Source organism: Lepisosteus platostomus, chromosome 14 (assembly GCF_059453375.1).
Source record: "Lepisosteus platostomus isolate fLepPlt1 chromosome 14, fLepPlt1.hap1, whole genome shotgun sequence".
In the NCBI taxonomy this organism is placed as follows: Eukaryota; Metazoa; Chordata; class Actinopteri; order Semionotiformes; family Lepisosteidae; genus Lepisosteus; species Lepisosteus platostomus.
The window spans coordinates 15,438,070-15,450,256 of NC_142624.1; the positions used below are offsets into that span (position 1 = coordinate 15,438,070).

Here is a 12,187-nt window from a genome sequence, read left to right on the forward strand (position 1 = left end):
TCACAAAAGGACAAAATTATTTTTATTATAAAGGCAACTTAAGCATTGTAAGGTTAATGATTCATTGTTGATCTTCTCCTATTGGTCCTTCCTTCAATTTGTTTTAATTTTCACTCTGATGTGCTGGTTTGGCAAGGGCAAGCACAAACTGGGCTGTCTTGTGAAATTCTGTCCGTCTATTGTTCACTTGTTTTGCGTACAGCAAAATCCATCTGTAACGAATCTTCACACCCCTTGTCTAACAAGTTCCAAGTACTACCATCCAAATCCAACCCCCAACTACAAAACCAATAGATTAAAATTCTGATTCATAGCTGCAGCCATTTCTTTAGTTCATACTTGATTTCTGGGCTATTTTTTATATACATGTTATTGGTAATTTATGTATGTTATTGTTATTGTAGACAGCAGTTAGTACACCACATTCAAAGACTTTAAAAAACAACCTTAGGCCTTCAAGGCTTGAATATATAGAGCTCTAAAATGTTGGAATTATTTGAAGACAGTATCAGGAGTGCAAGTAGCAGGAAAGAGAGGAGCACAACATGTATTCTTATATTATTTAGTATGTTGTTTAAGAATAAAATAAACTATGTGGGCAGACATAGCAATAACAGCAATAGTACAATAAAAGAGGAGAATAACAATGGGAAAAATAACAGGATTACTAAAAAATAAGGACCTTGAAATGCAATCCAACATCAGACAATGCTGATAACAGGGAAGAAAGTGCAAGAGACTCAACAGCTGAGAAGAAGTGCAAAATATCACATTGAGATAAATAAGGAAAAATGGGTGAGAGGAAAAAATTAAATCAAAGAGCAAAAAGGAAAAACATGGAAAAGCCAGCAGAAATTCCAGCACCAGCATAAAAACAAGGGGACAAAACAGAAATAATACAAAACAACTGAACAAAGAAACAAGACATGGAAGAAAAGAAAGCCCATGCATTCCTGAACCTACACCAAAGAAAAGAAGATAAAAATAGCTTATCTCCACATAGAGTTAAAACCCACCGTAAGCATTAATACTGTAGGAAAAACAAAAGTCCCTTGAAAGGCTGTGTCCTGTTTTCTCACCATTTGGAAAGGGTGATTGTATGTAAAACATTAATGCTAAAACCTGTTTACATATATCTACAGTACCTTCCTGCCTGGGCAGACGGCAGATCCACCACCAATCACTTCTGTTAGACCTCCCCAGTACCATGAAGAACTCAAATCAGCCCAGGTCTGGAAACAATGCAAAAGGAGACATACTGTATGGAGAGAGGACCCAGAATCCCCCCTATAGTAAACTGTTACTGGGCAAGGGGACAAAACAAATAGAAAACCAACCTATTCCTCTTTAAAAAAAACCCTAGTAGCAGGCACACAGGCGAGCTGAATTTCTAACAACACATAAGCAAAAGAGGCATCTATAAGGGCAGGTGACTGGAGATCTCAATAAGAGACAACACAAACCCCAAATGATACAAAAACCAACACCGTCTTCCTAAAATGATTTATGTAAGTATTTTCAAACCGCCTGTACTTTCCGAGTACACTTAAAAAATTCAGTTGTGGACTGTACCTCTTACCCCACTTTGAAAGTTTGTATATTTATCGTTTGTTCAAAATAGAGCCTATTGATTTTTAGAAATCAAAGACACAGGTCACTATTTTTCTGTTTTCACAGACATGTTCATTTAAAAGTGTGTGTTGAGTGCATATGTGGTCAGATATGTGCCAGCTTCATATGAAGTTGATCTGACTCCTATTCAGGACACTGAGTTTGGTAAGGTGCCAGTAATAGGGTATTGAAGATACTGGTGAATAGCTAGCCCAGGTTACTGTTCACACACATGCCCTGGTAGTTGTTAGGTCAGGTGTGTCTGTACCCTTATAGACGGATGTGATCAGTCCTGGATTCCAGGCCAAAGGAAAACATCCTTACTTCAGGATGGGGTTGAGTAATTTAAACAGGGCTTGTCAGACCTCCGAGCTGCTATGTCACATGATGCTGTTGTTTACCCTGTCTACGCCACAGGCCTTTTGTAGTTTGAGGGTATGAAGTTAGTATACTTGCTCCAACTTTGTGTTTGGGAAATCCAAGGGATATTGGTTGTTTTTTATAGACAATTCAAAAATGTTCTGTTTTAAGACTTTGTACCATACAAATCCCCGGAGCCCCAAGTGATTCTGGTTTTGGTAAGCCAAGGGACAATGAGCTTCACGATACCAGGGGGACAGTGGGTGGTCAAGTCTCCCCTAAGCAATGTATCTTGTCAGATTATGATGTCAGTCCATTTAATAATGTTGTTGAACTCCCTTCAGTCCAAATACAGAGGAGCCCAGGCCCAGAATGTTACACATACTGACAGAGAGTGATCTCATTATGTGTGTCTGGATTTTAACAACTATTATTATTGTTTGCTAGAACCAAAACAAATCTATGTTTGACATTTTCATCTTCAGCCCAAAAATACAAACCTGTGTGTTGTAAAAAACTGTTGGTTCAGCTCGTGGGCTTGGTGCAGATCAAGCTCATGAGGTGCCTCATGTCCCCCAGCTCCGAGCCCATTGGGCCTGCTGGTGTGACCAGAGCTGCAGCGTAGCCATGCTGGTGGGGGTCAGTTCAGCTTTTCTGTTGGAGTCAACAGGGGAGTTACATGAAATTGCTGTCTGTGGTCCGGCTGTCCTGCTGGTCTGGATGAGGGGTACATAGTGTAGTGCAGGTTCTTGTCCCATCCTGCTCTTGGTCCAGGTTGGAGGGTTGCACCGATTCTGAGTCTTGTTAGCTGGTATGGATGGGTTTGGGGGTGTTGATACCAGAGTGGTCCAGGAGGGGGGTGCAGGTGTCTTGGGGGCATCCTTGTTTTTCTATGAGTTCAGGTTGATTCTGAGCACCCCACCCATCTCGGTGGAAGTTGCCATGTTCAAAAAATCCTAAAAAGAGAATTAAAGTTTCACACAACACAGCATGACTGTGAAAGGTCAGGAGGCCTGCCTTGTGTGCACAACACTTGATTACAGTCAAAAAATCACAAAACAAAAGTTCACAACCCAAAGCAAGGTTGTATAAGGTTAGGGGGGCTGTCTGGTGTGTAAAACACCTGGTTGCAGCACTGTGGCTGTTGTACTTAAAAAGCTGTTGAGTCATGAAGAAGACCCCCTATCTCAGTGTATTACCTGTAGTGTTATCTTCAAAAAATCGGTTCAAACATCATGGGTGCAGTTTTTAATAAGCTGCTGAGTAAAGAATATTTTAATCTTCCTGCTGTCAGTAGTATTGTGAATATAGTTGACCCTTACCTGAATGAAAACAGGACGTAAAGGAAGGGTTTCAGAAATCAAAGAAAGCTTTATTCCCATGCTTACAGTGTGGGTTATTGGAGACTGCGCTGTTCTGCCTCCTATGGTTATATATGGGTTTTTCGCACGAAGCCGTATTGAACAATATCTCTCGCGTTGTGAACGTGTGTACACAGCGGTCCCCCGGGTTCCACTTAGTGCGTTATTACGCATCGATGAAAAACCGGAGGTTTAAAAAAAGATAATTAGCTCACTGATGGTTTGATGTAGAGGCTGTGGAAATTTCCACAAGTTGTGGTCTTTAAAATGCATTTGGTTTGAAGGCGTTCTGTGCTTCCATTGAGAAGGTATGGACAAATGAATATTCGTGCTTGGTCAAAAAAATGTAATACAAACGACAAACTGAAGGCTGAGAAAGCATTCACAATGTACTTTATACACAAAGCAAGTGTTCTCGCAACTCTAAGAGGTTTCACGAAAGCGCTACAGGCGTGCCAAAATCGTTTTCGAACTTCAAGCTAACTTTACCCCGGTCTGAGGTTTTATCATAATCACTAATATATACCTTTATTATTAATATGTTAACTATAAACTAAATTACAAACTCTTCCTTTATTTAAGTTGACACAAATACATAATATTGTAACGCCCTCGCCTGGTGGTGAGGAGGAAGCGCCCCTAGGCGCTGGTAGTACCGCTGGGGATGCTGGGAGTGGTAGCCGGGGAGAGTCTGAGGGTCAGCATAAAAAGACCAGGCCTGTGAGCCGGGGAGCGAGCGTGCCGGATCCTGCCCCCGAGTCAGCCGGGGGGCCAGACAAGGCGGCGGCAGCGGGGGCCGAGCGTTGCGTGGAAGCGAGGCGCGCCGTTGAGGATCTCTACCAGCGGAGCTGCGAGGGCCTCGATCAGGACCAGCGGCAGCGGCTCCAGGAGCTACTCGCCCAGAACGAGGATCTCTTTGCGGCGAGAGATGAGGACTGCACCCGCACTGCCCTGGTCCAACACGAGATCGACACCGGCGACGCTCGGCCCATCCGCATCCCACCGGGACGCATGATTCACGCCAAGCGGACCGCCGCCGAGGAAAAGATCCGGGAGATGGCCACAGCGGGGGTGATTGAGCCCTCCGCGAGCCCGTGGTCAGCGCCAGCTGTACTGGTAAAAAAAAAAGACGGCTCGTGGAGGTTCTGCGTCAACTACCGCAAGCTGAACAAGGACACCCGGAAAGATTCCTACCCCCTGCCGAGGATAGATGACGCCCTGGACTACATCACCGGGTCGACCTGGTTTAGCTCCCTGGACCTCCGCTGCGGCTACTGGCAGGTACCGCTTGCTCCCGATGCTCGTCCGAAGATGGCCTTTTCCATCGGCCAGGGCCTCTGGCAGTTTACTGTCATGCCTTTTGGCCTGTGCAATGCCCCGGTGACGTTCGAGAGGCTGATGGAAAGGGTGCTGGCATCTGTCCCGCGGAACCAGTGTGTGCTGTATCTGGACGATCTGCTGGTTCATGCCCGGGGTTTCGACCAGGCCTTGACGAACCTCCAGGCGGTGCTGGCCTGCATCCACCGTGCTGGCCTGAGGCTCAACCCCCGCAAGTGCGAGCTCCTGCGGCGGGAGGTGACCTTCCTGGGACATGTTGTTGGACCGCGAGGGGTGGCTACGGACCCAGGTAAGGTCGCCGTAGTGAGAAGCTGGCCGACTCCACGCACCATCGCGGAGCTCCGCAGCTTTCTGGGGTTGGCCTCGTACTACCGGAGGATCGTCCGGGACTTTGCCAGCATCGCTGCCCCGCTGCACCACCTCACCGACAAGGGCCATCATTTCGACTGGGACTCGGGCTGTGAGACTGCCTTCGGCCGGTTGCGTGAAGCTCTGGTGGGGGCCCCCGTGCTGGCCTACCCCGACCCGCGGTTGCCGTATGTTCTCGATACCGACGCGAGTAACTCGGGGGTGGGTGCGGTGTTGGCGCAGGAGGGGCCGGATGGGGAACGCGTAGTGGCCTACTATAGTCGGGCTTTGACTAGGGCTGAACGGAACTACTGCGTGACCCGTCGCGAGCTGCTGGCGGTGATGGCAGCGGTCCACCACTTCAGGCCTTACCTGTTTGGGACCTGGTTCCGGCTGAGGACCGACCATGCGTCCCTCACCTGGCTGCTCCACTTTAAGGAGCCGGAGGGGCAGATGGCACAATGGATAGAGATCCTGCAGGAGTACGACTTCACTGTCGTGCACCGTGTGGGGTCTCGCTATCTCAATGCCGACGCTCTCTCGCGGCGCCCCTGCGAGGCCGCGGACTGCCACCACTGCGCCCAGCGGGAGCAGCGTGAGGAGGCTGTCCGCACCGTGTCGGAGGTGAGCACCGCGGCCACGGCCCGGGAGGGGCTGCTGGGGGTGGGCCTGCCAGACCTGGCGCAGCGTCAGGCAGCTGATCCTGACGTGGGGCCGGTGCTCAGCTGGAGGGCAGTAGGAGTGCGGCCTACGCGAGAGGAGCTCGCCCCGCACCCAAAGTCCGTCAAGGCCCTCTGCGCCCTGTGGGAGGCCTTGGAGGTAAAGGACGGGGTGCTGCGCCGGGGGTGGTGGGTACCCTCCAGTGGCGAGGTATGGTGGCAGCTGGTGGTGCCTCGGTCGCTCCGCAGGGCGGTGCTCCGAGCAGTGCATGGCCAGCCGGGCGTGGGGCAGTTCGGTGGTAAAAAAATCCTGCAGCGTCTCCGAGGCCATTTTTATTGGGGTCTTTGCCACCAGGACGTGGAGCGGTACTGCCGAACGTGTGCGGTGTGCGTGGCGCAGAAGGGTCCCCCCGAGCGCTTTTGGGCCCCCCTCCAACAACACCAGGTGGGGGCTCCTATGTAGCGGGTGGGGGTGGACGTTTTAGGCCCGTTTCCGCGCACCAAGGCCGGGAACCGCTACGTCTTGGTGGCCATGGATTATTTCACGAAGTGGCCTACGCCCTCCCGGACCAGAGTGCCCCTGTGGTGGCCGATGCACTGCTGGAGGGGATGTTTGCCAGGCTGGGGGTGCCGGAAGAGTTACACAGTGACCAGGGGCGTAACTTCGAGTCCCAGGTCTTCCCCAGAGTTTGCCAGCGCCTGGGGATCACTAAAACGCGGACCACACCGCTGCATCCCTAGAGCGACGGGTTGGTGGAGCGGTTTAATCAGACGCTTGCCACCCAGCTGGCCACCCTGGTGTCCCGGCACCAACGGTACTGGGACCGCCACCTCCCCCTTGCGCTCTGGGCGTATAGGACCGCGGTCCAGGAATCCACTGGTTGGCACCGCCGGCTGGACCGGACTACGAGTGGGACCTGCGGCAGCGAATGCAGCGGGTGCACAGCTTTGCACGGACCCACCTGACAGAGGCGGGGGTCCAGCAGAAGCGGCACTACGACCTGCGCTGCAGGGGACCTGCCTTCCAGCCCGGGGACTCGGTTTGGGTGTACAACCCGCGCCGCCGCAAAGGCCTCAGCCCTAAGCTGGCGCCGTCGTGGGAGGGGCCCGCTGAGGTACTCGGGGTGGTGGGCGAGGTCTGCTACCGTGTCCGGTTGCGAACACGGGGGAGAGTGGTGGTCCTGCACCGAGACCGCCTGGCCCCCTACCGGGCCCGGGAGGAGGAGCCGTGTGGGGAGGCTCTAGAGGAGCAGCCGGGGCTGGAGCCGGCCGATAGTGGGGCGTCCGTGGGTTGCCAGCCATCACCACGGCGCAGCGGCCACTCACGCAGGGTTCCACAGCAGTTAGCCGAGTACGAGTACAGCCTGAGGGGGGTGTTCGACGTCGGCGAGACGCCAGATGCTTCAGGTGGGGGCAGTGTAACGCCCTCGCCTGGTGGTGAGGAGGAAGCGCCCCTAGGCGCTCGTAGTACCGCTGGGCATGCTGGGAGTGGTAGCCGGGGAGAGTCTGAGGGTCAGCACGATGACCAGCGGCTGACCCTACCTGTGTAAATAATGTCCTAGTAGTTCGAGTGCCCTGTGTAGTCTTGTAAACGTATAGTGTGTTGTTAGGTAATTACAACCCTAACGATGTGTACGTGTTCCGTCAGTCTCCTCATGTGCGTGTATATCCTGTGTTTGGTTTTGTGTGGTAGTTAACGAATAAAGCTAATGCTTGTTTGTTAATCGCGTCTCCACTCGTCCTTTGTTCTGAAAAGAACCTGTAAACGCTACAATATATTGGAATGAAAATAATTATATTAAGTAATAATTGATAAAAAGTGTGGGAATTCATCGTCTTGTACACACTGACACGAATTAAACAACAGACTCGCACACAAACCCCTGGTTGATGCCGTTAACTGTCGGACTGACAGAGAGAGATGTTCGCCTGCGTACATTATACTGACGATAGCTGCGAGGCCACTGTCCATGTAAGTGATATAAATCATTTAAGACTAAACGGATTGGATTATTTCAATCCACACCATCTGTACTGGATACAATGGGGCACAGAGAACAACTTTTACAAAGGACAAATCTTATTTATGAAAGGTGGTTATATATCCTTTAATTAAGGAGAGACTTAGAAAGTCTTGTGAAAAATGCCATTTATGTTTGACGTTCGCTTCCTAAAACAAATGTACAGTATAACTTTCACACTTAGCAGAATTATGTACAGTACCTGTAAAAAGCTAACGTTAGCAAAATCTGACAGGATATGAGCTGCTTTTAACATTTTAGTAATTTATGAAGTACTTAAAATTCCAAGTTTTAAACTGTAATAGAAAGCAGGCAGGACGTCACTATACATTATACTACTATACTAATCAGTAAATAAATAAACTTTTCCTGACTTCGTTAAAATACGGATAGTTGAAAATGTCCGTGAAGAATCGTGAGATAATATGCAGAAGCTCCCGCAGGCGTGGGAAGCAGCCCTGGTGGAGACGCGGTCCTCACCAGCGGGAGGAGCTCGCCGCCTGAGTAATGGAAACTCTCCTCACCGAGAAAACATTATCATGGGAACCACAGAATTTGCGTGAGTCCAGTGTAGCGGTACCCCGGGCACAGACATACTGTAGTAAAATCTGAAGTGCCGGTATTTGACTTAATGTCTTCGACGGGCACCGTAAAACAGCGACGATAAGCGGGGAATGATTTCCAACAAGAAATAAGGGAAACAGTGGTTAGTCAATAGTCTACGGAGGGCTTTATGTGCGACATCTCCTCAAGTACCAATGTGTTAAAAATATAATAGGAACCAGGGCATGATGTACTGCAAGTCGACAGTAGTAATGTCCATTCACGTTTTCTGTTTATTAACAGAATGGTTACTGTAATATAGTACTTCTTAAGTTGAGCACTTAAATGTAATTAAAACAGCTTTTATACGTTCTGGAAACACTTGGAAATGAAAAATAAACAGTAAAAGAGACAGACTGTGTGAGCGAGAGAGAAATCGTGCGTGTGACTCTCCACGCACGACTCTGATGAGAGAAGGCGGAGAGAGACAGGGAGGCTGTTTCCGCACAAGATGGCGTCGTGTACCGCGAACGTGCGGTGCTGCAGAAGATGAAACAACACACAGTAAAATACTTTTAAATTAAACTATTATGTACAGTACAGTACTACATAAAGTTACATTGAAAACTGTATATGTGATAAATAAGGACACCCTGTACTGTATTGAGGAAAATGACATTTAACTTCTAAGGCGACGTAGTCTGCTTGTGCTTCTCGACGGTTCTCTGACCCTTGTTGGGGGCTTTGTGTTCAGAGGCCGTAATGTCGGGGCATGGAAAAGATGTAAAAATCACATAAACATCTCAGTCACCCATAGGTGTAAAACAAGACAGTTACGTATATAGCACATTATTTTTATATAATACAAAACCCTTTTTGCAATGATTTAACTAGAAAGTTACTGTTGGACTCCCTTTAAGGGTGTGGTCAATGGCGTAAAAGCGGGGTCCCCCTGCATTTCAGTATGTGCTGTGTTTCCAGCGACAGGTCAGTGAGTCAGTGTGCATCCTGACCACTCAAGCAATAATGAAGCTGTTGAAATCCTAAGAAGCAGCAGTGGATGTGAAAACATGACCAGGGTACAAGGTGAGGATAGAGTATTTGCTGTATTTATATAGGGTGTGTACTCTACACATACAGCACTTCTGTTTACGTTATAGGGTTACCACATGCACGTTGTTCCTCCTGTTTGGTCCTTAAATCTCCATCCTGGAGGTATTCTTAAATATCTTAAAACTTCCAGCATTTCCCCCTTATTTTTTTGCCTCAGAGGTTTTCCAATTGAAACGGTTCTTGGAATTAAGAATATTGATCATCCGAGAGAAATATTGTGTTGATTAGAATCCTAGACTTGTCTAGTTTGCTGACCTGTTCAATTTTCGTTTTGAAGAGGTACGTTTTTTTTTCACCCTGGTTCATCCACGGGGCCAATTTCAGTGTTTAATGCGATATCATACTGTGCACAGTGCATCGCTACCTTTGCTCTGCCACATTAGCAACACTATACAGAATTCGGGTTATGGCTCTCCAGTGTGCTGCTTGATGAGATTCTTACATCAATGTGGTACTAACAACTAAACTAGGTTGGCAAATTCACATACTATTGACAGTCATAAACTCAAGTATGAAAAAACAACATCATATTTTAATGTTTTTATTGAAAAATATTTTTTCATGTTTGTTTTTAAACCTGTTTTGCAATGGGTAATGTTTTTTTCTTTAAATTAATTGACTCTCACCTCCCCAGATAGAGGATTCTTCAGAATTAAAGCCAACAGCCCCTTTTGCACCTGGACTTTAGCGTCTTGTCCACAGGGAGAGAAGGTATGGCCAACCATTCTCTGTTCCTTGTCAGCCCTGTCCTTCTTATATTGTTCAAAACATGTGTAAAGGGTGTTTCTGTTTTACCCTGACACACTCTCCTCAGGAAATGTTAAGCTGCAATGAATCACATGGTAAGAATTATACCCATCACCACCAGTGTTAATGCAGTAATACTCCATGGTCGCTTTGAGCCAAAAAATGTCTTTGCATGAAGCAGAGGAGGACTGAATTCAGGAGAGCTTACAGAGACCTTTTCATATTCTCTAAATTTCTGAAAGTCCTTTCCTACTGTATATAGTAAAGTCTCAAGTATATTTTGGATAGAATCCATTTCTGTCAACACATACTAGATATTTGTCTCATTTCGGCCATACAGAGTAGCTCATGGTTGCCCTCAAAGAGTTTAGTCTTAACTTTTGGCTTTTTCTATTGTTCTGGATGAATATCAGTCAACCTCTTTGTCATTAGAGTTGTGAATGTTGGATATGTTGTCGGCAGGTTTGTGGACTTTTTTTCATCTGAATGCTGTTGCATGAGATTCATTAGCATGTTTCTTCGGAAACAAGATGTTATCAAAGTTTAATTTTTTGGCTTATCAGTTTTAAGACTTAAATAGGGAGTATAACTGGATAATGTTAAAATGTTTGGAAAGAAAGGTTAAAATGAAGAGTATGAGTACAAGAATACTTGACAATGAATGCAGAAGGATACAGCTGAGAGAGCTCATTGTCTTTTGTTGGTGTGCCACACACATCCAAAGTCAATTTATATTTCAAAAAGCATTCAGTTTCCAGGAATCTGTTGAACCTTTTTCTCAGTAAAGCGGCTGATTTATTTTTCTCCCTACAGGGGGCGCAAACTCTTCTGCTTTTCACCCAGCCCGAGAGCGTAAGTCTTCAGGCAGTTTGTTCTTGGACAGGTAAGCCAGCGGCTTCATCGTGATGTATGATGTCTGAGTCCATTCGAATTATTACATTGAGTTGTTTTAGTTTGTTTGCAAGTTTGTTTCCTTGCAGACTCAACTGTTGTCAGCATTTAGGATCCAAGGGATTGTAAAGGATGAACTCTCTTTATATCTTTCTATCCATTGCATGAACATTGAATGAGGGAAAATGTTGAGAGTTTTACAACTTTAATAAATCTTGCGTGTTTTCTGTTTTAAATTTAGGTTGATTAGTAATATGTTTTAAGGAAGGAACGTTCTCTAGAGCACATTTATGCAATTTCTATCACATTAAAAAAGTATTGATGTGACGTTCATCAGGTTCAGTGATTGTTCTTATTGTATCATTTCACTTATTGTAGGGCTGTAATATTACTGATAGACTGTAAATTAGAGTCCAAAAAGCTGTTGAGGGGTATTGGTGAAACCAAACCATAACGTATGGTTATACGTAGGAAAGTAATTCCAATAATGTTCTTTATAGTTTCTTAATATATTACAAATAAGTTATTTCAAAAGCTTGTTGAAGCATTGAATAAATAAAGTCTTTCTTTATTTATTTACAGACACAAAATTCATGTGTCACACCAGACTGGACATGTCTCTCCATCATTCCATACCTGTGCTGGAATCTACTACATTTCTGAAACAAAATGCACTTAGGTTTTTAGTGTAGAAAGAAGAGAAACACAGCTATTATTGCATATTGTAAATTTCTTTTTGAAGAAATGAAGTTGAGAGTTTTTTAGGTGCTTAGTCAGTGTTCTTGGTCACAGGCTGTTGTCCAGGTCCTCAGTGATTCCCCCCGTTGTAATCTGTGGGGGGGTCTGACTCGGTAGTGCTCTTCCCACCAGGCCCAGACTGTCTTCTCACTACCTCAGAGTAGGTCAGGTGCGCTTCGGTCCTCTTGTGTTTAAAGACTTGACAGGTGTTGGGTCCGCTTGTCTGGTCCTGTATGTTTTGAGCTTTACATTTTCCTCCTTGTGTACGTGCAAATGTGGCACTAGAGCTCCGTTCAGCTTGTCTGACTTTCTGTGGTGCACTGTCACTGTCTGACTGTCTTTTTTTTTTGTTCACTGTCTGTGTGGGTGGAAGGGCGTGCCTAGGGGCAGGGTGTAATCCTTTCAGTGCAGTTGGACCATCTCTTCACTCGTCTGTCCCTCATCTGACTGTTCCAGA

The 12,187-nt window shown here is 46.7% G+C and overlaps 1 long non-coding RNA gene across 2 annotated transcripts in view; it reads left to right on the forward strand.

The window, feature by feature from the left end:
- Positions 1-8,143: 8,143 nt before the first annotated feature.
- LOC148648881 (uncharacterized) overlaps positions 8,144-12,187 on the forward strand; it is a 106,981-nt gene continuing 102,937 nt past the window's right edge. Inside the window, exons 1-4 of one of the 2 annotated variants that reach the window (XR_015926559.1) lie at positions 8,144-8,257; positions 9,223-9,327; positions 9,989-10,065; positions 10,915-10,984. This is a non-coding gene — a long non-coding RNA (uncharacterized LOC148648881). The other variant, XR_015926558.1, reaches the window with a different exon arrangement.